Genomic DNA, 25,669 nt, shown 5'->3' on the forward strand with positions numbered 1-25,669 from the left:
TTGAGGCCACCCCAGTGCATACAATGAGACCTTGTTCCAAAAGCATAAAACAGTTTCCTCAGGACCAAGATCTCACCAGGACGTATGCTGGGGAATACTGTGTCACTGAGAAATATAATGCAAAGAATTCCTGGGCCAATAGGAGACCGAGTGGTGATGCTTGTTATGTGGTAAGATCCTCCACTGGCAAGAGTAACACTGTAGGACATAATCTGTCGCTCTCGCTTTGCCCTTCAGAAGTTGCCATATATGTCTGTGGTATACTGTGATTTTATCAGTACGTTTAATTAGCTGAACATGGAGACTCACACCTGTCACCCTGATCCTTGGAAGGGAGACTCAGGAAGTTCAAGACTGACCTGGCCCAAACAGTGAGTTCCAGACCAGCTGGAGCTATAAAGAGGTCCTATCTGACAAAAACATACAAAAGAAGAATGTGTTTAAGTAGAGGAATGTGGGTTAATGCATCCATGGGTTAAAATTCGACCAAATACAGCTGGTGAAAAGGCTTAGTAGGAAAAGTGCTTGCTATGCACGCCTGGTAACCTCTATTTGATCCCAGGAATCCTTGGTGGAGAAAACAGCTCCTGAAAGTTGTCCTCTGACCTTCAAATTCTCAACCTGGCGCTCTTGTTCATGCACTGATACACATGTATCACATACATACACCACACAAATACAATACTGAATTTTTAATTAAATAGGAAAAAGATACTTTTTGGTCTTATAGTTAAAATTATGATGGGATTAAAATGTCAAGTTAATTTATGGATAGGTATTATTAAACAGATAATTCTGGCCATGAAAATGAAGTGTTTCTATGTGGCACTATTTCTCCATTTCTCCTAGAGCCCCTTTTAATCAATTGGCACCTTTATGGCTCACCTAAGACTGTTTTTTCAGATAGGAGCTTATGTGGCTGAGGCTGGCCTTGAACTCCTGATTCTATTGCTTCTACCTCTGAGTTGGTAAGATCAGGAGTGTCAGGCCACCATGCTTAGCAGAGAAAGACTTTTTGTTGAGGGCTTACTAGTGAGATCTTTGTTCTGCAGGCTATAGGTTTTTTTAATTAAAATTTTTATTTTTATATATTAATTACAGTTTATTCATTTTGTATCCCAACTGTAGATCCCTCCTTCATTCCCTCCCCATCCCACCCTCCCTTCCTCATCTCCTCCCATGCCCCTCTCCAAGTCCATTGATAGGGGAGGTCCTCCTCACCTTCTATCTGACCCTAGCTTATCAGGTCTGATCAGGACTGTTTACATTGTCCTCCTCTGTGGCCTGGCAAGGCTGTTTTCCTCCCAGGGGTAGGTGATCAAAGAGCCATCCACTGAGTTCATGTCAGAGACAGTGCCTGTTCCCCTTACTAGGGTACCCACTTGGAGAGCTGCCATGGGCTACATCTGAGCAGGGGTTCTAGGTTATCTCCATGAATGGTCCTTGGTTGGAATAGAAAAGACCCCTATGCCCAAAGTTTTTGGTTCTGTTGCTCTCCTTGTGGAGCTCCTGTCTTCTTCAGTTCTTTCTATCTCCCCCTTCTTTCATAAGATTCCTTGCACTCTGCCCAAAGTGTGGCTATGAGTCTCAGCATCTGCTTTGATACGCTGCTGGGTAGTCTTTCAGAGGCCCTCTGTGGTAGGCTCCTGTCCCGTTTCCTGTTTTCTCCTTCTTCCAATGTCTGTCCCATCTATCTTTCTGAGTGAGGATTGATCATCTTATCCAGGGTGGTCCTTCTTGCTTACAGGCTACAGTTTAACCTAACACTCAATATTTTATTTGCAGAGCCATCTATTTAGGGATATGATGGATACAGTTTAATAGGCAAGGACTGTCCATTTGATCCTATAAACTCTTCCTTGTGTACAGTAAATTCCTGTTTCCTTTATATACAGCCATCGCTGGGACATTGTAAAAGTTTTCATCCTCCAAACTAAACACATACATGTCTTCTGTTGTTAATATGGTTGAATCTCCAAAATGTAATAACATTCCCATATTGAAGCCACACTGTATTTGAACAGTTTCCAGGGGCTAGAAATATGGCTCCGTGGGTAAGTGCATACAGAGCTTGCAGAGGACGGAGTCCAGTTCCCAAATCCAGGTTGCCATTTCTTTTGACTGTATGAAACAGGTACCTATTCCCAGATCTGTGGCCTTTCATAACTTTCTTGTAACAGACATCCCAAGTCCTTTGCTCATCTTTTTCCTGGGATATTCTTGTGTGATTTTGTTGTTATTGTTCTTATTGCTTGAGGCAGGGTCTCATGTAGCCTAGGCTGGCCTATATAACTCCCTATAGACCCAAGAATGACACTGACCCTTCCAGCCCTACCCCTCAAGTCGTGGGATTACCAGTATCCTGATTCTTGTCCCTTTTATGGAATAGGAATTGAACTCAGGGCTTTGTGCATGCTACCAACTGAGCTACGTCTCCATCCCCTATCTTCTTTTTCTTGTCAATAGGTTATTTTTAATTTTGCTATGTCTAAATGTTTTACCTGCTTATATGCCTGTGTAGTGTGCATGCCAGGTGCTCATGGAGACCGGAAGAGTGTCAGATCCTACAACTGGAATTAACTGGTGGTTGTGAGCCACCATGTGGGTGCTGGGAATTAAACCCAGGTTTTTTAGAGGAGCATCAAGTGCTGATAACCACTGATTGCGATCACCCCCAACCGTCTACTTCTCTAAACATGTCTTAACTCAGAAGTCTGAGACCTTTTTTTGTAGATTGTTTTGCCTACATGTATGTACAATGTGCATATCTGCTGCCTGAGAAGGCCAGAAGAGGGCATTTAATCCCCTGGGACTGGAGTTACTGATGGTTGAGTTACCATGGAGTTGCAAGGAATCAAACCTCGGTCCTCTAGAAGAGCTGCAGTACTCCTTAATCACTGAGCCATCTGTCCTGCCCCAGAAGATCTGAACCACAAACTGGTCTCGTTACTATACACGTGAATCCTTCTCAAACCCGAAGGCCCAACAGTGAAGGTCTTTAGAAAAACAACTCCTCCTCCCTGCTCCACTGATTTTCCCGCTTCTCTGTTGGCACTGCTTTAACCATGCTTCAGTGTTCTGGACTGCCAAGCACATTATTACCTCAGGGCCTTTATACCTGTTTTCCTCTTTGCCTACAATAGTCAACTTTCACATATTTCTTATTTCCTTTGTGTCACTTCATAAGAATGGCCCTCTAAAACTGCAGCCATAAAGTCTAGAGTGATGGCTCATGACTATAATCCTAGCACTCAGAAGTGAAGGCAGGAGGGTCAAGTTCAGAGCTATCTTGGTTACACACGGAATTCAAGGTCAGCTGTGGCTACATGATACCCCATCTCAGTGACAACAACCTGTAGCCTCAGTGTTAGTTCTCCAGTTCCATAGTGTTTGCCTAGAGTATTCAACCTAGAGGTCAGATTCTATCCAGCACTACAAAATCAGTCATCAGTGAAAGCCACAGCCTGAAGACCAGAAGACTGATGCATTGTAACCCTCAAGGCTGTAGCAGTCCCCAGCATCCATGTCAGGTGGCTCACACTGCCTGCCGTACCTCCAGCTACAGGGGATCTGACGGCTTTTTCTGGTCTGGCACATGCACAAACATGTCTAAACACAGACATGCACATGAGCATGGTGGCTCCTATCAGTAATCTCTGTACCCAAGAAGCTGAAGAAGGCTTGTTGTGGGTCTGAGGCTAGCCTTTGCTAAAGTTTCAAAAACAAGTTATAACTAAGTACTATTTTAGGCCAGCCTTGTGGCCCAGGTTTGTGATATCAGTGTGGGAGAATCAAGAATTTGTATCATCCTCAACTATATAGTGAGCCAGTGACAGGCTGGAACAACAGAAGACACTATTGGATGTTAACTGAAATGTGAGGTGTTCCCCTCTGCCCTTAAGGTTCTACCACCTCCTGAAAGCACCAAGTTGGAGGCAAAGACCAGGTCTGGACTAGAGCACCAGTGTTCATGAGTGCTGCTACTAATGAGCATGCAGATGCTCTTAATAATAATTTTACAATTATTTTTATGTGTATGAGTGCTTTGCCTGTGTGTATGGATGTGTGTGTGTGTGTTTGTGTGTGTGCACTCTATGTGTGCCTCATGCCTACAGAGGTCAGAAGAGGGCACCCATTCCCTGGAACTAGAGTTAAATTCCTGGAGCCTACAAGGTGGAGGGGGAGAACTGATTCCAGGAAGTTGTCCTGGTGTCCTCCACTTGACTATCATGGCAGGTGTCCACACATAAACACATGCAACAGATGCAATTTTGGTTTTTGAGACAGGATTTCTTTGTGTCTCTCTGGCTGTCCTAGAACTAGCTCTGTAGATAGACCAGGCTAGCGGGAACTCACAGAGATCTATCTGTGCCTCCGGGGCTGGGATTAAAGGTGTGCATCAACGGTGGACCTGAGCTACAGCTCAGTTGGTAGACTGCCTGCCTGGTATGAACGATGCCACAGGTCCTGTCCTCCATAGTGCATACAGCTGGGTCTGGTAGCATGTGCCTGTAATCCCTGCACTTGGGAGGTGGAAGCAGGAAGGCAAGGGCCAAAAACCACTACCACCCCTTCCCACAGAAAGCAAAAACATGCTCCTGCTTCTGCCTCCTAAGTGCCAAGATACAGCCATGAGCCACCAAGCCTGGACCTTTCAAGATTTAAGTGAAAAACTGTGAGAAGGCAAAAGTGATAACCCAAGACTCTGAGGAACAATCTGTTTACATACAAAGACCCACTTTATTAAAAATCAGTTTAATGGATGAAAACGGAACATTAATGGGAACCTTGTCACATTCCAGCATGCGAACATACATAGTGTTTACGTCAGGTCACAACTGTCTCCTCAAACATTTGTCTCTCTCTGACAACATCCCAAATTCTTTCCTGTAGCTTTTTGAAATAAAAAGTACAGTATCGCTGTCTATAATCACTCCACTTTGAAAAAAACGCAGAGCAGTTTTTGTTTAATCTAGGTCTAATTTAGTAGCCATTCAGTCCCCTTCTTTCCCTTGTTTCCCTTTTCTATCAAGGACCAATTTTAGGGATCAAGAGGGCTGAGCAGGTAGAAGTGCTTGCCATGCAAATGCGAGTATCTAAATGCGATCTCCAGGACATAGGATGAAAGAAGAGAAGTGTTTCCTGACCTCCAACACCCTCAACTACATGCCATCTGTCTGTCTGATCCTGCCACCTACACAGATAACAGTTTTTAAAAATGTATCAAGGCATAAAGGCATTTGTCTGCAATCCCAGCTACTTGGGAGGCTAAAGGGTAAGAATAGTAAGTTCAAGGTTAGCGGGAAACTTAACAGGACTACATCAAGATCAAATGTTAGCTCTCTGCATCCAATGCCCAGTACTGGAAATGGGAAAACAGTATGAGAGAGGGAGACAGGATAACCGTGGTGATTCAATTACTGAAATGAAAACTCAGGAACATTTTTAAACTTTTTTTTTTTTTTTAGAACTGCACTATTGTTGATCTATGCCTAGTAATGATATAGGGCTGAGCTATGTACTTCAACATTTTCATCTTTGAAATAGTCTTGGTAAGTCAACCAAGCTAGGCTTAACTAACTTTGCAGCTTGTCCTGGCCCAGGCCTCCCAAGGGGCTGGCATCATAGGCTTGCATCAGCAGCCCAACCAACCTGAAAGTGATAGGAGTTTTAAGTATGCTCTTATTGCTGTATTACGAATAAAGCCTAGTCTACATAGTAAGTTCCAGGACAGCCAGAGCTACATAGTTAGGCCGTGTCTTGAAAAAGCAAATCCTCTCATAGGCTAGGAATTTATCTCCGTTTATAGAGTGTTTGCTTAGCAGGCTTGAGGCCCTGGGTTCGATCCCCAGCAGGACTCTGATCCCAGCTCTCTGACTTGAGCAGTTGGCAAGTGGAAGCCTGAGGCTCAGGAGTTACAGGGAGAGATATTTAATCAAGGATGTGCTGGGCCTGATTTATTCTCTGTTTATTCCCATAGCTCTGGTTGGAGGGACTGGTGAATATAGTGTGGCTGTGTAGCCTAGGGCTCAGAATTACAGGCCCAGGAAAGACGTGGGAAGGTGCGATGCCGCTCTGAGGTTAACTGGAGCCGGGTAGTGAGTGGGCTCAAGTAAACTATTTTTTTTTTTTTAAAGAAATTTCCTTTCACTCAAAACAGCTGTGAGTTGCCAGAGTCCAGAAGAGTAGCTGCCCACCTGAGCCATCACTGGCTTCAGGCCCATGCAAAAGACCTTGTTGGCAGCTGGAATTACTGAGTCTAAAAATACAAAGGACTCAAGGCTTCCACCACTGTGTGGAACGTAGGGGACATCAGAGAGGTGACAGCAGTTTCCAGGAGGGACTGTGAGACCTGCAGGACAAGCGAGTGTCCTTGTCTCTGCAGAGTACCCCAGACCAGGCTTCAGAAAGAAGCCCGCCCAGGTCCATACCTTTATGCTCAGCTTGATGGCATGGGCAGAGGCCTTGGTCAGACTCCAGCAGAGACCAAATGCCCCATCTGTCTGGACGACCTGAGAGACCCGGTCACTACCGAAGTTGTGGACACAACTTCTGTCAGTCTTCCATCAGACTGCTGGGCAGGTTCTCCTGAGAAGCAAAGACCAGCTTGGGAGCATGATTGAGGCTACCCAGCAGCTCCATAGCAGGAAGAGCAAAAGCCAGGGGCCTAGAGCAGTAGCAGTTGCCAGAAGCACACCAAGTCCTGACCCTCTTCTGTGAGGATGACCTTCGAGCCACAGCTGCCATCAGGTGAGACCCATTGCACAGGCTGCGTCTCACCACAGGGCAAAGCCTCAGTGCTTCATCGAAGGCCTGAAGAGGCCCATGAGAGAAGTTCAAGTGTTGGAGGAATCTTGAGCCTAAGTGCGGAGGCGGAAGCACCAAGGTTGAAACTGACTTTTGAATTTGAGCAGCCCAGTGGGTTTTAGATCGGGAACAGCAGGCAGCATTCTCCAGGATAGAGGATGAGGGGAAGGATACTGAGCAGAAACTGCGTGTAAACATAGCAGCATTGGAAAACTATAGTTCCATGCTGAGGTCTCCTGAGCCACTTGGTGATGAACAGAGAGCTCTGAAGCAGAACTGCTGTCGATAGTCAAGGATTTCTACCAGAATTTAAAGAGTCTGATCAGCCCACTCCATTTTTCAGTTCAGCTAAGAGCAGCTCTCTACAGTATTCAGCCCTAGAAAAAGTTATAGAGCAATTTACAGTCCATGGACATCTAGACAAACCTACTTGTTTCTGATGATAAAAAATTTGTAACTTTTGCAAAGGAAAGACAACATGATTCTGGCTCTTCAAAAAGGTTTATCAAGAGCCTTGTTGTTTTGGGGCTTCCATAATTTTATTCTGGAAACATTTCTGGGAGGTACAGGCAGGAGAGAAGCCCAAGTGGGCTACTGGTACCTGCAAATCTGATTTGCTCATCAGGGAAAGACAGTCCTCTATCCCCAGGGATGCTGGAGGATTGTCTGGCAGGGGGACCACTTTGATGTCTCAGGATCTGATGCAGACTCTCATAAAGGCTCTGAGGGCCATTAATATTTTCCTTGTGCTCTGCCCAAAATTTGGCGATGTAAGTCTCTGCATCAGCTTTGATCCCCTGCTGGGTGGTCTTTTAGAGTACATCTGTGATAGGTTCCATCCTGTTCCCTCTCCTACTGTTTCCGCTTTCCATCCTGTTTTCCCTTCTGAATGAGAATTAAGCATCTTCCCTATGGTCCTTCTTGTTTAGCTTCTTTAGGTCTATAGGTCTTAGTTATTTATGACTTGACAGAGACCCATCTCCCTCTGCCTTCTGAGTGCTGGGCTTAAAAGCTGTGTATTCATCTTGGATCTGTTGAAAAGGTCTCATACTGTAGCAGGTGATGGTCTGGGACTCCCTGTGTACACATAAAGCCTTGAACTGGAAGGAATGCTGTTTGTTTCAGCCTCCCATGTGCTTTGATTACAGTCAAGAACCACTGGGTGGGGCTTTTGTTGTAATGATGCTAGAGATGAAATCCAGGTACTAGCCTCCATAGGCGCTAGTCTGTTCTTTGTAGGCAACTAGAATAGTTACACTCATTGAAATGAATTGAGAATGTTCAGGCACTTCAACAAATCAATAACACCACATCAGGGCTGTGATCATATCTCCACCCATCTCTCTTTCTTGCTTTGAACAGAAACAATTCCTTTCTGCAACATCCTGGAAGAAGTCTCCAGCTTTCCTTCACAGGCATGCCCCACCCCCCTCCCACACCACCACGTACTGTTGCGAAACAGTTATTCATCCTTTCAGACTTCATGGGGATGTCTTGTAAGCACTGAGCTGTCAAAAGCCACAACAAACAGCAAAACATTAAAACAGATTCCCTGGACAGGCAGATCTCGCCCTTGAGAAGCGTCAGGAAACCCTGGTCTTATTTTACCCAGCCTCCGCCTCCCACTTCACCCCAGCTACCTAATTACTTTGAAAAGTTCTCTCTGAGCAGTCCCTTGGGTCGTAGCAGAAGTGAGTCACTGGTCTTCGCATATACATTATGCAAAAGATGCAAGCAGTGAAGACTCCACCCAGAAAAAAAGCAGTGCTTCCTGGGAGTGGGAGGAGGAGCAGGGAAGAGAGAAGTTGAGGCTGAGTATTCTAGGAGTTTTTGGAGCTCAGTCTAAGCTAGAAGCTGTGTTCTTCCTATCCCAGCTTCAGGCATTACAGGCAGGTGTATGCAATGCTGGGACTCACTGTCAGCTTCTTACATAGGTGTGTGCTACTAGGCAAGCATGTTACCAGTGGAGCTGCGTCCCTACTCCCCTCTAAGAAATGTAAGTGCTGCACATCAGAAGCAGACAGATCTCTGAGTTCTGGGCCAGCCTGGTCTACAGAGCAAGTTCATTACCTTCCTTTTCTATCTGTCTGTCCTGTTCTCTTTGTCTTAGGGCATAAATATAAATCTTTGCCCTAAACTTGTACTCAGCTTGGATTCCAGGAAGAACTAAACCTTCTTGGATAGAAAGCCCAACCCTCCATGATGGTGAGGCTGCACCCTGGAGCAGCCTTGATCTTGGAACATGAGTGATCAACCTCCAAGAGCCATATCTGATCCCCTCAAGAGTGACAATAATAAGGGTTTCTGACCATGTTACACAGCCAAAACTGAGACTGACCATACACACTTCAACCTGGACCAATTAATTATGCATGCCTGTGCCCAACCCTAGTTCTTTCTCTACTGAAACCTGGAGCTCACATCAGTAACCCATGGCTCCTTTCATGATGAGCCAGCATCTGGCAAACTCCAGTATATGCCCGGAGCTATGTAATTAAGATAGAGGCATGCCCTTGAGATCTGGATTCTTTTTCTTTGTAGGAGCTGGAGTTAAAGCCCTGAGCTACCACGTCTGGATTCAGTCTTCATCCCTATTCTTCACATTCTAGGTCTCTTTCATTTGTATATGGTAGACCCTGAGCAGAGCCTAGCCTGATGGGTCTACCTAGGTCAGGTTTTTCTTCTGCAAACCTCAGTAACAACAGCTCAACATTTCTCTCTTGCAGGGGTGTTTTCTAGCAGTCTGTGTGCTGCAGACATTTTGTTTGTACCTGTGGCTGACATCTCCAGATTCTCGGTTCCAAAATAATATATCTAGGTTCTGCTCCAACTCCTCCCCCACCTGCTCCTTCCTGGAGCTGCACTGGCTTCTTTGCTCTAGCAGAACTTCTTAGCTGTCCTTTGCCTCATTCCCTTACTGAAGAGTCCAGAGGGCCTCTCCCCACGGTGTCCTTAAATGTCACACCCTTCTACAAGGGTGTACCTGACCCCTCCTTGAGTCCTTAGAATCACTACTGTCGGGGATGGGTGACTTTGGGGAGTCACACATAGCTTCATTTAGGTTCCACTGAGGCACAGGCAGAACACTGACACAGTTCAGACCTTAGGAAGGAAGGAGATTGTCAGAGGTAGGCATAGGAAGAGCTCTCCTTCAAAGAGGCTGAAAGGCAGCCTGCAGCAGCATTGACATTCTGCAGAGACTCTGAAATTTCCAAGGCACAAACAGAATTGAGCCAATTCTAACATGTAACAGTGAGCCTTCTGTGTTAAGTGACTGTTCAAACGTCGCTGGAGTATAATCATTTTCAAAGAGAAGTCTCCTGGTACAGTAGCACCCAGAGTAGGTGAGCCAACTGCAGAGACAACGGCAGTGGTCCAGCAGGAGGGCTGCTCAAGCCTCTAGCCCTGACCTTTCCCCCAGCCCTCCTACTGTGGCACACACTGCTCCAGCACTGCTGTAGGCATGGCATCATGGCACAGGTGTGCTGGGAGGTGGGGGTCAGAGGACAGCTTTTCTGAAGTTGGTTCTCCCCTTCCATCTTCATATACACACACCTGAGCTCAAAGTTGTGTCTTCTGACTTGGACTGGTATGGCAAGCATCTCTGCCCGCTGGGCCATCTCACACATCCATTGTCATCTTTTAAAAAGATCTCTCATCTTTCAAAGAGGTACTTGGAAATACCGCTGTGGCCCAAGCTGGTCAGGAACTAGTTTACGAATTTAGCCCAGACTGACCTTGAACTTTCTCTTTCTGCCTCAGCCCCAAGTGCTGGGATTGCAAGTATGAGCACCACACTCAGATGGACACTCATCTTTCAAGATTGGTTTATTTTATATATAAGCATGTGTGCCTCATGCTTGCCTGAAGCTCAATGGAGTTAAGGAGCTTGTGAGCTACCATGTGGGGAGCCTGCAAGCACAGCCAGTGTCCTGACCCACTGAGCCATCTCTCCAGCTCCCATGCCTTCATACTACAGAATATGAAAGTGCCCCTAGCTGTCCTCTACTGGCCCGTTTTTACAATCTCAGCCTCCCGAGTGTCTGGGATCACAAGCCTGAGCCACCAGGCCCAGTGTCGTCTCTCTTTAACATAGTTTGTAGTAAATAGCCAGGAGCACTTTGTTTTATTTAGGGCTGCTCAGCACCTGCTTCTGTTACTATGTGAAAAAAAAAATCAATAAACCCAAATTAAGATAAATCTCAACACACTGGGAAGAAGTCAGTTGATTCTAAATACTTAACGCCTGACCACAGGCCCCTGGTCCCCCTCAAGAAGGCTAACGGCTGTGAGTCCTTCCTTTGTTTCTTTCATGAATGTGTAGACACACCTATTCTCATGGGTTCTGAGTGCATGGATAGAACCAACCTCATGTAAAACACTTGATGAAAGCATAGCTTGGTAGTTTATGTCTTAGAATCCCCATGCTCAGTAGGCTGAGGCAGCAGTCCTGAGGGTTCTAGGCCAGTGTGGAGACCCAATCACAAAAGCACAATTACAGAAAATAGTTTGAGAGGCATGAAGTCATGTGCTCCTGACATGAGCATTATTGGTAGGTCTCCTATAGCTTTCTTGTCATGTACATTGCATTAGTTATTGTAAGTCATACTGAAATGTTTTAGAAGGTCACCATTGAGTTTATTCAAACCCTCCATTTTATATAGTCAACTGACCTTGAACTCCTGCCTCAGATCCCTGCTCACTGGGATTAGACACACTGTTTTCATGCCAGGTTCACTGTCATTTTATGGAAGGGCCTTGGATGTCCATGGGTTTGAGTATTAGGGGGAAGTCCTGCAGCCAATTCTCCGGGAACTCCTTTAGATGATACATACAAAATGTATGACTATGGATTGTATGTATGACTATGAATCATACAAAATGTTATGTGCATTTTTTAAAATTACATTTTATTTTGTTTACGTGTGTGTGTGTGTATGTATGTGCATACGTGCATGAGTGGTATGGGAAACTTCAGAGGCTAAAGGGTGTCCTCTGTGTTCTCCACATGCACAACATGGGATGTATGTGACCTCTGCCACACACACTTGCTGTTGAGGCCAGCTTTGTCTACAGTAGACTGTGCATCAAACACCAATCAAAAGCAAGGTGGGGGGTGGGGTAAGGTGGAAAAAACCTTGCATGATGGCTCATCCAATCTCAGCACTTACGAAACAGGCAGGAGGATTACCATAGGCTCAAGACTAAAGTGGTTTGGTTTTGGTTTTGGACAGGCTGCCCTTGAATTCTTTATGAGTAATTCAGACCTGTATCCTCCTGCCTCAGCCTCTGTCGTAGTTGAGATCTGACCTACAGGTCTGCAGGAAGATCCACAAGTTATCGCGTCTTAATTAGTAATTAATTTTGAGAGCAGGTCTCACTATGTAGCTTGGAACTGGTTGGCCTGAAACTCCCAGAGGTCCTCCAGTTTCAGCCTCCACGTGCTGGGGTTAAAGGCACGCACCGCCATGCCTGACATGATTTCGTTTTTCTTAAAAGCCGCTGCAGCCTAAACAGCGCAGATGAAAACAGCGCACAATCTGCACGGTCTTTCGGCGCTTAGTTATGCTGGTCATGCTCTCATCAACCTTTTCTAGAACCCTCCAACTCCACCCCACACCCCAGTTCACCTATAGGAGGCACACAGACAGCCACAAGAAACAGCGGAGACGGGCACAGACTCCTCAGCTGCAGAGTCAATATCAGGAAGTGGGCGGGGAAAGGACCCGCGCATGCCCAGTGGGCCTGGATGAAGATGAGCACCTGCGATCATGGGATCCTTGTTTACATTAACAAGGACAAAATAAATAAATAAATAAGGTTGTCTTCTGACCTCTGCAAGCATCTTGGCATGCACATGCTTCCACACACCTCACACAACCATGATAAAGGTTTTACAAAGTTGGACTGTCTGGCCTTGAAATTTTTCTGTAGCTCAGGCAGGCCGTTACTCTGGTTTTTTCTACCTCAGCCTACTGAAAAGTTGGGATGTGGCCCTGTACCATGGACTGCGAAATGACCCCGTGTTTCCTCATATTTTAGATGTGACTTCCGTGCGTGGGTATTTTTCCTACATGTGTATCTGAGCACCATGTGTGAGCAGTGCCCAGCAGAAAGCTAGCAAAGGGGCTGAGGGCCTCTGGGACTGCGGTTACAGAGAGTTCTGAGCTGCCCTGTAGATTCTAGGAATTGAACTTTGGTCCTCTTCAAACCCAGCCCATGCTCTCAACCCGATGAGCCATCTCTCCTGCCCTTTCCTATCAGTGTACTTTTATTCCCAGGAGCAACTTGGGAGTCAAAGTTAGGCCAAAATATTTCACTGAAGGCTGCTTTTACTTACTTCTACCAGGGATGGAGAGATGGCTCAGTAGTTAAAAGCACTGGTGGTTTTTGTTTGTTTGTTTGTTTTCGAGAGGATTGGGGTTTGATTCCTAGTACCCACATGGCGACTTCAACTGTCTGTAACTCCAGTCCCACGGGATCCAAAAAGCCTCTCTGACCTCCTAGGGCACAGCATGGAAGTATGCAGACATACATGCTAGCAAAACACCCGTATGTATAAAAATAGGATTTTTTTTGTGGTTTTTGCTTGTTTAAGCAATTTGCTTCTGCCTCTCACTATGTTCCATTCCTAGATGTCAAGGAGGAGGGCACCCTCTAGTGCAGCAGTCTCCACTCCGCTGGGGTCCCTCACTGCCCCTGCCCCATCCCTGCTCTCTCAACACAAGGTCTCACTTTGTAGTCTTGGCTCGCCTGGAACCTAGGGAACCTAGGGAACCTAGGGACGTACCTGGTTCTGCCTCCTGAGTACTGAGATTTTTTTTTTAAAGATTTATTTCTTTTACGTTTATGACTGCTCTATCTGCATGTACACCTGCTGCCAGAAGAGGGCAGTAGAGGGTATAGAGGGTTAGGAGCCACGGTGTGTTTGCTAGAAATTGAACTCAGGACCTCTAAAAGAGCAGACAGTGCTCTTAACCACTGCGCCATTGCTCCAGACTTCTGAGTACTGAGATGAAGATGTGTGCCACCACACCTAGCTAGGTCTATTTTTAAAAGCAGGTGCTCATTAGGTCCCCTCTGTTGCTGCCCCTGGGCCTCTGGCAGCAATGGTGCTGACACTCAGCACCTTAGGGAGAGCCATTCAAGGTACTTCGTGGTGCAGTGAAGTGGTGAGGTCCAGGCCACTCTCAGCATCTTGATCTCTGACTTGGCCACGGGAGAGAGCTGTAATTTTCATAATACTGACTAGAATGGTTTTGGAGCAAGCTGACAATAGGCAACCTGTAACATGTATCCAGTTAACCCCAAATCAAAGGGAGGGAACTGGGTCCAAAAAGTAGAAACAGACTGGAGCAGAGGGCTGCAGTTTTTTCTGACTGGAAAACAACATTTACTGAACTGTTTACAGCTCAAGTTTAAAAGGCCCCGTGTTGTTCCTGGCTGTAGTCCCAGCCCTTGATGACCTATGAGGGTGCTCCAATAGACACACCCTTACCTACACACCTGTTTGTAACTCCGATTGAGATTTGGGTGAAATCTTTCGTCTGTCTGGGGTGTATATACGTTTTACCTCATATTAAACAAAACACCTGATGTAGTGGAAAGGGTCTTTAAACCCAGCAGAGACAGAGCAGGTAGGTCTCTGAGCTGGAGGCCAGCCTGGACTCCATGGTAAGTTGTAGGTTGGCCAAGTCTGCATACTAAAACTCTGTCTATAAAACAAAAACCCCAGCTGGAGAGATGGCTCAGTGGTTAAGAGTACTTGCTGGGCAGTGATGAAGATAAACTTGTACATCTATAACCCATCTTGAAAAGCAAATAAACTAACAAACCGTGGGTTCTGCCTATGGACACCTAGAACACCCAATACAAGTAGGGCTGAGACAGGAGGATGAAAAATCCAAGTGCCAGGTTCAGGGAGAGAACAAGCCTCCGAGGAAGAGAGAATGAACAACAGGATTTCCAGCACCCTCTTCTGGTCTCTGCCCCCTACCTGAGACTCCCATAAAATACACATACAGTGTTCTTTAAAGAACACGGCTTGACTGTGTAACTGTACAACCAACATGATTTCAATAAGCTTCCACAAATTCACACATGGTGTCTCCTCTGTAATGCTGGTTACTGAATATAAAATGCGACTTACCAGTCCACACCTTGGATGTGCTGGGAGTCACACCCAAGGTTTCACGGATGAGAGGCAAGTGCTCTAAGTGTAAACTCCATCCACAGTCCCATCCATGTGTCTTATCTTGAACATCAGGACTATTCAGGGGAAGGCTGTCTGGGAGTCCCATCCCCCACCCGCTAGATTGGTGACTCTTAAGAATGGTTCTTCAAGACTTTGAACCCTGCCCCTGTGCCCTGGTGTGACCTAGGACCCTAGCTGACGAGCTTCAGTTTTCTCAGCTAGGAGCTCAGGCTTGAAAGAAACCTAATCCCTACGTTTCAGGTTGGAAATCCAGGGGCTGCAAAGATACTTAACCCCACCAGCCTGAAAGGGTGCTGCTCTCTGTCCAACTGGCCCAGAGAAGTATCCTCTTATTCTGGGATAACAGAACAGTATGGGGCTTAGGCAGGTCCAGTGGGTCCCCTGCAAACTTTGCAGGTGTGTGTCTTGGACTCAGCCTGGAACTCTGAGATTCCCCAAGTCTGAATTCTTGGAAACACCGCATAGTGCTCCATTGTGCCCAGGACTGGACTTGAGTGAGTACAGACAATGCTGGCCTTGCTCTGTCCATGGTGCTGAGTTAAATTAGGGCCTGCCTCCCTGGGACTTAAGTTTCAGATGGTTGTGAGCCACCATGTAGTGCTGGTAAAGGAACTGCGTTTTCTGTAAGGGTAGCCAGTGCTCCTAATGTTAGCATTTAGGCAGCCTGCTTCTCCTTTGCCTAGTAACCTATGATGTCATCATGTCACCTGCCAGGTGTGTGGCAGACAAGGTTCAGCTGGGAAGGAGCTATAAATGGACCCCTGCCTCTTACCTCTCTCTCTCTCTCTCTCCTCTCTCTCTCTCTCTCTCTCTCTCTCTCTCTCTCTCTCTCTCCCTCTCCTCATTCTCTGTTGGGGTGACCCCTCATTTCCACCACCATCTCTCTCTCTCTCCTTTCCTCTCCTCTCCATCTCTATCCAATAAACCTTTTTCATATAATATCTGTTGTGTGCATCATTTTTAAATGATAACATTGGTGCGTTGGGCTGGGAAGCACTCTCCTGGTAGCGCCTGGTCTGGTCATGCCAAGACCTCTTACCCAAACCACAGTGCCCACGACAGATTTGTCTTCTATCCCACCTATCACTAACACTGCACCACTGCACACCTGCCCCTCTGCCCATGGCTGCTCAGAAGCGAGCAGCCTCAATGGATGCTGGGCTACTCCCTCCCCTACCACTGGTGTGCCGGGTTGGTCTAGGATCTCTTGATGCTGCACTGAAACCAGCGGGAAACTGGGATGCTTCAGCACCTGCGCCAGCAGGCCGAAATCTAAAAAGCATACGACCCGCTTCTAAACCATTGCTGTTAGGTAATTATTTTCAACCCTGGTTCAAAATAATTATTATATGATATTAACGTTTCAACGTTATAAAGGTCTATTAGATTAACAAGGTAATTTAAAATATGTGTCTCACTGCCTATATCTTTACCAATTTCTAAATTAATAAATAAATTCTTTTTTCTCTTGCCATCATCTGCCTATGATCCGGGCTCACACCTAGACTTGCTGGCCAATGGATTTGGTATAGTAAATTCTAATATAATTTTGTAATTGTTCTACTATGTTGTTTATTCTAAAACTTATAACTCAGGGATTACTAAGCATAACTTTTTGCCTAGATACCCTTCAACTATATAATAACTCCAACGATACTCTAAATTTAAATCTATTAATTTTAGAGACATTCATTTGTTTATGTTAAGACTTGGTTGTTATGCTATACCTCCACTCTCAAAAAAGGTTAAAATATGCTTGTCTGTGTTTTCTGAATATGGTAATATTATTAATCTATAGTATAGCGTTAGACTTTTATAAGCTAAACCATACAGACGACTGTTATGCTCTCACTTTAATGGATTATGTTTATTTTTAAGACTCCAACTCAACAGAGATGAAACCTAAAGTCCTAATATTTGATGGTTAACAAATGCAAATAAATATTCAGTCATCTTATAGATAATCAAGTCCTCTAACATGTCCAAAAATATGTCTATAGTCCTACAGATGCAAACATGGTCTCACTGCCATCTTAACTAAACAACTAAGGATGATCCCTGAGTCACCATACAGGAGTTGATAAAAATAATTTTTAAAGCCTGAAAGGAGTCTTCCTGATAGGCTCACCTACAGCAAAAACTCCAGAGCTTGGCTTCTGCTCTGAGGCTGTCGGCACTCCTGCAGAGAAAACAAGAGGTCTATAATCCTCCATCATATGGGGGTATAGCCAAAGTCAACTCCACCAGGTAGCTGTTTCAAATGCAGCCAGGAAGGATATTGGCCCCTTAGCTGCCAACACAAGCCATGACTGGCAGCTAGTACACGGGCCTCTGGAAATAAAAATGCTCCCACGCAGGCTAGTCTTGTGTGCAGAGACAAAGAAGCCTAATCAGCACAAGTGCCACAAATAATTCCAGCCTTCAAGCTCCTTGGTCTGGTGGGTGACAAATGGCTTCAATATTCAGCAACCTCCACCAGCCTCACCAAGCCCAGGGTAATGCTAAAGGTCTCTTTTAACCTCATACTCAGGTCCCACAGTCATATTGCCAACTTCTGTCTTGGGAAGCTTCAGATGCCTTCTCAGTCCTCTTCATATGCAGGAGACCAGGCTTTAAGCCTTACTCCCAGAGCTGCTACTGTCAGGTCTAGACACAGTCAGACTCAAAAAGCAGGTCTCAGACATACTTTTTACTATTCCTTTAGCTAAAGGACAATACATGTTCATAGCAGTCTCTTGTATCTAATGTTTATAGGAAACATTAGATACAAGGCCTATGAATACAGAATTTTAAATTATGAGGATCTAAAAAAATGTTTTAAGTTTGATAAATGCAATGAAGGTTGAAAGGTCTAAGGTGATTGAAGGTATCCTAAATAGATAAAAATGCTTCATGTTTCCTCCTGTTGCTATGCTACTGTTGTATTGACTGTCCAGAGCTTTGACATTTATCCCTAAAGCTCTGATTTATTAATCTAACTCTAATAAAAAAAATTCCAGTACACTACCCATTACCATGGTTCCAAGCTCAAGATTTTAAATCTCGTTTGGCTTGTCTTTTAAGTATATACGTAAAAGCTATTTCTCATTATGCTAGATCTACACACATCCAGTCTTCTGGAGAGAGGGAAGCAGCCTCTCTTCCATGATGTGCATTCACACTGAAGGTCAAGAGCACATGAACAATTGCCCCTTCTACTTCATGGAAGGCTTCTGCCTTTCCAGAGCTCACCTTACAGAGTGTTTATGCTAGTAATACAAATGTATGTATCTATTGCCTTTTTCACTGTATATTTCATTGTATATTTCACTGCAAATTACAGTTGTGATGCTAACATGTCTAAAGTTTATCTTCTTCATAAAACTTAAAAGGGGATTCTTGTAAGCTTCAGGAAATCTACCTAAATCCTCCTCTCAGGTCAAATGAAGTGCAGATAGTACTGCCAATCAATAGCCTAAGTTCCCACCTATTGCCTGTCTCAGAGGATGGGATTCCTCCCCCTATCCTGGTTTTGGGACTCCCCTTTCCTGGCTACCCAATTATTACATTCCTACATCCAACACCAGCTGGTTGGTGATTCTTCACTTCTGTTGGCAAAATGCTTCCTACCGCTCTCGCCAACCTATATCTAAACCCTTCATCTGGGACCTTCTTCTTCCTTGGGTGATATTTTCTCTCTACCAGCATGGTTTTGTTCCCTCCCCTTCTCACACATCTACAAAATCCTAGCTAGGTAAACCATGTCTGCTATGGGCAGCTGTGCCCATGGTCTCTGTCCAATGCTGACGAGCTGTTGGAACAGACTGTACCATAGTAATCTTTTGAGCCAAACCTTGCTCTTGGGATGCCTTGACAGGTCACTGACTCCTACCTACCCAGTGGGAATAGTCCATTAGTCCATTCCTCCAAATTCTCCTCTGGGATGTCTTCTGGAAATTTTTGGATTTCTACACCGAGTGCCCACTTTAAGGACTTCTAAGCTTACACACCTCTGTAACCAAACTTGGCCTCAATTTCCTTAGATGACAGATCCAAAGCAAAACCTTTATAATTACTGTCAGTGATTGGGAAAATGGAGGTTCCCATGTTCAAGTCTCTTCTTTGATTCAAACCTCCCATCTCTGTTCACTCTCCCAAAAGTTTTAAATATACACCTAAAGAAATTTTCTCCTTAGCCTACTTAACTTTGTCTTCTGCTCATATATATGTTCCAGTATCCTGCCAAGTGTTTCCTACACCCAAGACAGTCCCAAAGCAACTGCCCACAGATGCTCCAGTCTAACCTTGAAGACTGCATCTGGCTGGACTTGCACTTTCTCTCCCAGCCATGGATGTTTTCACAGATCCTGTTCAACATCAAAACAGCCTGTTCTTCCTGGGCTTGGCCAATGTTTCATCCTTTTGACCTCCCTACAGTTGCCCTAGTGTCAGTAGGAAGTAACCAGAAGAGAATCTTCACCCATTACCCACTTATTATCAACCAAAGTCTGGAATGGTGTGCTTCAGGCCCCAGACAAATGGCTCCAGGTTCTCCCAGCATTCCTCAGTCTCTATTGGCTCCTGAGCATAGCTGGCAACTCCACCCTCTACCCTGAACTTTCCAAGGCAGGGGCTTCCCCTCCTCTTCTCCTCATGTAACCCAGACATTTTGGTGCTCTTACGTTTTCCCCTCTCTCTCTTACCCCCTTGCATGGCAGCCAAGAGCTGCTTCCAATGAACCTGAATTTATATACTTTAACTTGCCTTACATGAAAAGCAGTCCAATGTTCTCATTTTTTAATAGAAATTATAGAAAATTATAGAAAAAGGGAGGAATGTTAGCATTTAGGCAGCTTGCTTTTTGGTTGCCTAGTAACCTATGATGTCATCAGGCGTCACCTGCCAGGTGTATGGCAGATTCATCTGGCAGACGTGGTTCAACTTCACAGGAGCTATAAATGGACCCTCTAACCCCTCTTTCTTGCTCTCTCCCTCTCTCACGTTCTCTCCCCTTTCTCTGTCCAGGTACCCCCTTCACTTCTCCCAGCATGTCTCTCTCTCTCTTTCCTTCTCCTCTCCATCGCCATCCAATAAACCTCTTTCATATAATATTTGTTGTGTGCATCGTTTTTAAATAATAACACTTCTTCACAGAGCCATCCTTCTAGCCTCCAATCTCCATCCATCCATCCATCCATCCATCCATCCATCCATTTATTTAAAAGTCTGGGCTTCATGTGGTAACACACAGTCTCTAAGTTTCAGGTCAGTCTGGGCACATGATCAGAAGCAGAACAAAACCAAACCACTGTATTAAATCACCCTATGTAGATGGGACCCAAGTTCGATCCCTGAGACCCACATGGTGGAATGAACCAACTCTTGAAACTTGTCCTTTGACCTCCATGGCCATACTGTATGTGCAAAAACCTACTGAGAGCACACATTCACACATGCACAAATAAATGTGTGTGTGTGGGGGGGGGGGGAAACACACCAAACTGATGAGTGCAAAACTCATTGTGTAAAAATCCTGGGGAATAAAGCACATTATACTGCAGAGGCTTAACTCACAAATCAGTTAAAAAATGGTGGAAGGTAAGAACCAACTCTCACAGGTTGTGCCTTTACCTTCACATACCCTCCTTGCCCCATGAAACTGACGAAACTAGAGTGAATGTGAACATGAAATGGGTTGGACTACAAATCCTCAACACCTGTCCCGTAGGACCCAGCCTTCCACCCGCTGCAGACTAGGAGTCCAAACACACTAGCCTGTGGGAGACGCTCACATTCAAACCACAGCTACCTATATAAATAGCCCTGTGAGGGGAAAAAAAGTTAATCTGAACCCAATCCTAAATTCTGTCGGACAAGTGTCACAGACGCAGTGCCCCCCGTTCGCCTGTGAGAGATGGCGGGCTCCGCGCCTACTCCAGTGGCTGCCAGGAGCCTTGCCTGGAACTTGCTGTATAGAAGAGCTGGCCTCAAAATCCTAGAGATCTTCTTGATTCTGCCTCCTGAGAACTGGGATTAGAAGCAAGTGCCGTGATGCCTAGCTTGATCCCTATCTTAAAAGTGTGTGTGTGTGCCACAGTGCTATTCAGGGTTTTAGGCTGCGTGTGCTTTCAGACTACGTCTCCGTGTGTAGCCCAGGCTAGCTTCAAACACGCCCCTTAAATTTATTTATTTTTTATTAAAGATTTACTTAGTTTTGTTTTATGCGTGTAGGTGTTTTGCCTACCTGTGTGTCTATGCAGCGTGAGTCCGTGCAGTACTTACTGAGGCCAGAAGAGGGCAGCAGATTCCTGGAAACAGGAGTTACTCTTGTGGACCACCGTGCAGATGCTGAAGAACGGAAGCCGGGTGCTACGGAAGAGCAGCAAGTGCGCCTAACCACCGAAACATCGTTCCTGCCCCCGGCTTTTATCCTCCTGCCTTAGCTTTCCAAGAGCTATGACTACAGGCCTGCAGCACTGCACCTGGCGACACTCAAACCGTCAGCTGCACTACGGCGATTTCTCCATCCCAGAGACCTCCACGTGCCTGCTGTGGCTTGTGCGTGCCCACAAGCACGCACAGCCACGCAAAAATAAAAGAGTGTAATTCTTTTCCAAATGAGTTCAGATAAAACCCGTCAGGGTGACGGTGAATATAGAAAAGCCGACCATGCCTGACAGGAACGGCAGCAGGAGAGAGGCCAGGCTCTACGCTACCCGCTCATTACCTGCAGGGCTGGTCTTTAGGGATTAGTGCATTCTCTTGGACCAGTTGTTCTTACACCTTTACGGAGAAAATTCTGTCTCTGTGCCTCCTAGCTCCGCCCCTCAGGGCTAAGACTGTAGGCAGGTGTCCTCAAGCCAGGCTGATGTGGTACTGGGGACCATTTTCAGACAAGCCCTCTCCTGATGGAGGAAATCCCCAGCCTCCGCACCAACTGCTTTTTTATAACTCTCAGTTCCTTCCTCGCCAGACTAGGTCTGCGCAGCCTGACTTCCGGCCCTACTCCTGCGCTGAGGCTGCACAGTTCCTCACAGTGTAAAGCGGCGGCTCACTCAAGAGGTCGGTTAAGCTCCTGTTACTCTCCTCAGCCTCATTCTTAATCCCACCTGACTGTAGGAGGTTACTCTTCATCTCCTTGCAAGGACACATGTGGGCTGTCCTAGAACTCTGCCCCCAACCCCAGCCCACCCTCCTTTCATTTCCCCCAAACAGGGCTCTTGTATAATGGAGCCCTAGCTCTCTGGGACTTGCTTGGTAGAGCAGATTAGCCTAGAACTCACAGAGACGCACCTGCTTTTGCCTCCCAAGGGCTAGGTTTAAAAGCGTGGACCACCACTGCCTGACCTCGCGGCAGACTTTTTATAGGTAGTTTGAAACATGTCTATGAGATGGCAGGAACAGTTATGTCTAAGTACTTTATGCTAAAGTGGTGGTTTAGCCCTGCCTTTCAGCTAGGTTTCCAGGAATTCAAATCCAAATCTTCCCTGGTCTATCTGGTTTGATCTTTGTAATGTCCCTCCCTCCTTCCCTTTCTCCTTTCCTTCTTCTTTGGTCACCAGGGTTTCACTCTGCAAAGCCACGCTGACCTTGAACTTGCATCAGCCCTCCTGCCAGAGCCTCTCAAGTGCTGGGAGCAACAGCTGTGTGTTACCAGCTACTAGAGCATCTGAATCTCTTTCAACTTATGAGTTTAGGTTTTTGTTGCTGTTTGTTTTTCAAAACTCACTAAAGACTTCAGCAAATGTGAAGACTCACAACCATTTCTGCTTTGGTTTGTGTGTATTTCTACCACCCTTGTGGAAGACAGGAGCGTGGCTCCCAGCCCTTCGCTGCAAAGTTCACAACTGCCTGTGACTCCAGCTTAGATCTGACGGTACCATAAATAAGAACAGCATTTTCTAAGCAGATTTTTATAATCTTCCATCCTAAAAGATAGTTTTTTGGTTTGTTGGTTGGTTGCTGTTGTGGTCCCCCCATCCTTCCCCCCCTGCATATGCTTGGTTCTATTTATTTATTTGTTGTTTTGTTTTGTTTGTTTGTTTGTTATTGAGGCAAGATTTTATCTGTAGCCCTGACAGGCTAGAACTTACTTTGCTGCCCAAGCTAACTTCAAACTCATGACAATCCTCCTGCCTCAGCTTCCTAAACTCTGGGATTACCGGAATGAGCCACTGTAATTAGCCCCAGTGGACTTCTAATAAACCATGATAGCAAGACAAAAACCCACAATAGTGCCAGACTTCCTATTTTCATTTTTTTGGTAATTTTTATTATAATAGTTTTTATTTTTATTAATTACAGTTTATTCACTTTGGATCCAAGCTGTATCCCTATCCCTCTTCCCTCCCAATTCCACCTTCCCTCCCCCTTCTTCACTCATGCCCCAACCCAAGTCCACTGATAGGGGAGGTCCACCTCCCCTTCCTTCTAATCCTAGTCTATTAGGTCTCATCAGGACTGGCTGCATTGTCTTCCTCTGGGGCCTGGTAAGGCTGCTCCCCTCTCAGGAGGAGGTTATCAAAGAGCAGGCCAATCAGTTTATGTCAGAGACAGACCCTACTCCCCTTACTAGGGTACCCACTTGGATACTACACTGCCATGGGTTACATCTGTGCAGGGGTTCTAGGTTATATCCATAAATGGTCCTTGGTTGGAGTATCAGTCTCAGAAAAGACCACTGTGCCCAGATTTCCTGGTTCTGTTGCTCTCCTTGTGGAGCTCCTGTCCCCTCCAGGTCTTTCTATCTCCTCCTTCTTTCATAAGATTCCATGCACTCAGCCCAAAGTTTGGCTATGAGTCTCAGCTTCTGCTTTGATACTCTGCAGGTATTGTTAAGGATATTCAAATTCTTTAAAAAAAGAGTTCCTTTTATAATGATTCACACACGCAAACAATGCATCTTTATCGTGGATGTAGCCCAGGTTGGCCTTAGACGAATGATCCTCCGGCCTTAAGTCTTCTTCAGGGCATCCTGCTGACGCATGCCACCACAACCTGCCACACTCTTTATGTAATAACCTCCGCTGCCTTTGTTAATTCTTAAGAATCAGTATTTTAACGGTTTCTGTCATTCCATAAATTCTAGTAAACTTGTGAATTTGTACGTGTATTTGGCTTTCGAGACAGGGTTTCCTTGTGTTGCCCACATTGGCCTGCAACTCCCAGCACTCCTCCTGACTCATTCTTCTACGGAATGAATTTACCCGGCTTCAATTTATAAATTTCTTATCTGAAACTAAATTAAAATTTTGTGTTACTAAGGAGCCACTGGCTCCTTGCCAGGTGTTGTGGCACACACCTACAATCTCAGGATTTGGCAAACTGAGGCAGGAGGATAACTGAGTTTGAGGCATAGACTACAGGGAGAGATCCTGTCTCACAAATGTGTTTGCCCCCAAGCACATAGTGGACGGAGAAAATGGGAGATATTTGACTTCTACGAGTGTAGAGCACACACATACACATGAGTACACACAAAAATACATATTAAATATGAAATATTTAAAGAGCCACTGGCTTCCTTCTTGAAAAAGTATCTACTTATTTTTTGGGTTTCGTGTGAATACAATGCATTTGCATTACATTTACCCTTTGTACCATTGACTTCTTAAAATTATATGAAAGACTGACAAATGAACACTTCCATTTTGTAATAAGATGACCGACAATTAGTATTTTACATTTTACATTTACTTTTAGAACCTTAAATCAATACTGCTCATAAAAACGTACTTTCGTAAGTCCTAAATTAAAATTTAAATGCTTTATATATTCTTTCTTTCTTTCTTTCTTTCTTTCTTTCTTTCTTTCTTTCTTTCTTTCTTTCTTCCAAGAGAGGGTTTTTTTCATTGTAGCCCTGGCTGTCCTGGAACTCATTCTAGAGTGTTCTTTTGTGAAGACTAGGCAAGCCTCTATTCCAGGCTGGCCTAGAATTCACAGAGATCTGCCTATCTCTGCCTCCCAAGTGCTGGGATTAAAGGTATACCCACCCTGACCAACCTTTTATCTTTTTTTTTTCTTCCTGAGACAAGGTCTCCTGAAGCCCAGGGTGGTCTCACTTCATGATTCTCCTGCCTCTAGGTCCTGAGTACCCACATTATAGGTCTATACACTGTACGTAGGCTGTGCAGCTAGAGGACAACTCATGTAAAATCAATTGTTGGCCACAACTGATTTCAGATCTCATACTTTACAAACAAAATTTCAAAACATTAAAAATTGAGTAATTATAAGAGTATGAACAAAATTTAGCATTTTTTTTTTTCTTCATTGCGACAAGTCTTACTCTGGAGCCCAAGCTGGTCTATAACTCCTTATGTAGACTAAGCTGGCCTTAAACTCAAGTCCTCCAGCCTCAGGCTCCACAGCTGAGGTATGTGCACCACACTCAGCCTAACTTCTAGTGACTTGAGACAAGGTCTCCTGTATCACAGGATGCCCTTAAACTATGTCGCTGGAGGTGACCTTGGGCATTTTGATTCCCCTGCCTCAATTACTCCACAGGCGTCTCACCAGATACGTGTGGACCAGACATGAACCAACGTTGGCATGGTAAGTGTTTTGCCGTCGTTTCTCATTTCATCTAGTGTTGGTGATTAGACTAGGGCTCTGTGCACAGCAGGCAAGCCCTCCACTAGCTGAGCTACCTCCTCAGCCCTTCTTGAG

The sequence above is a fragment of the Meriones unguiculatus genome, chromosome 4 (assembly GCF_030254825.1).
Source record: "Meriones unguiculatus strain TT.TT164.6M chromosome 4, Bangor_MerUng_6.1, whole genome shotgun sequence".
Taxonomy (NCBI): Eukaryota; Metazoa; Chordata; class Mammalia; order Rodentia; family Muridae; genus Meriones; species Meriones unguiculatus.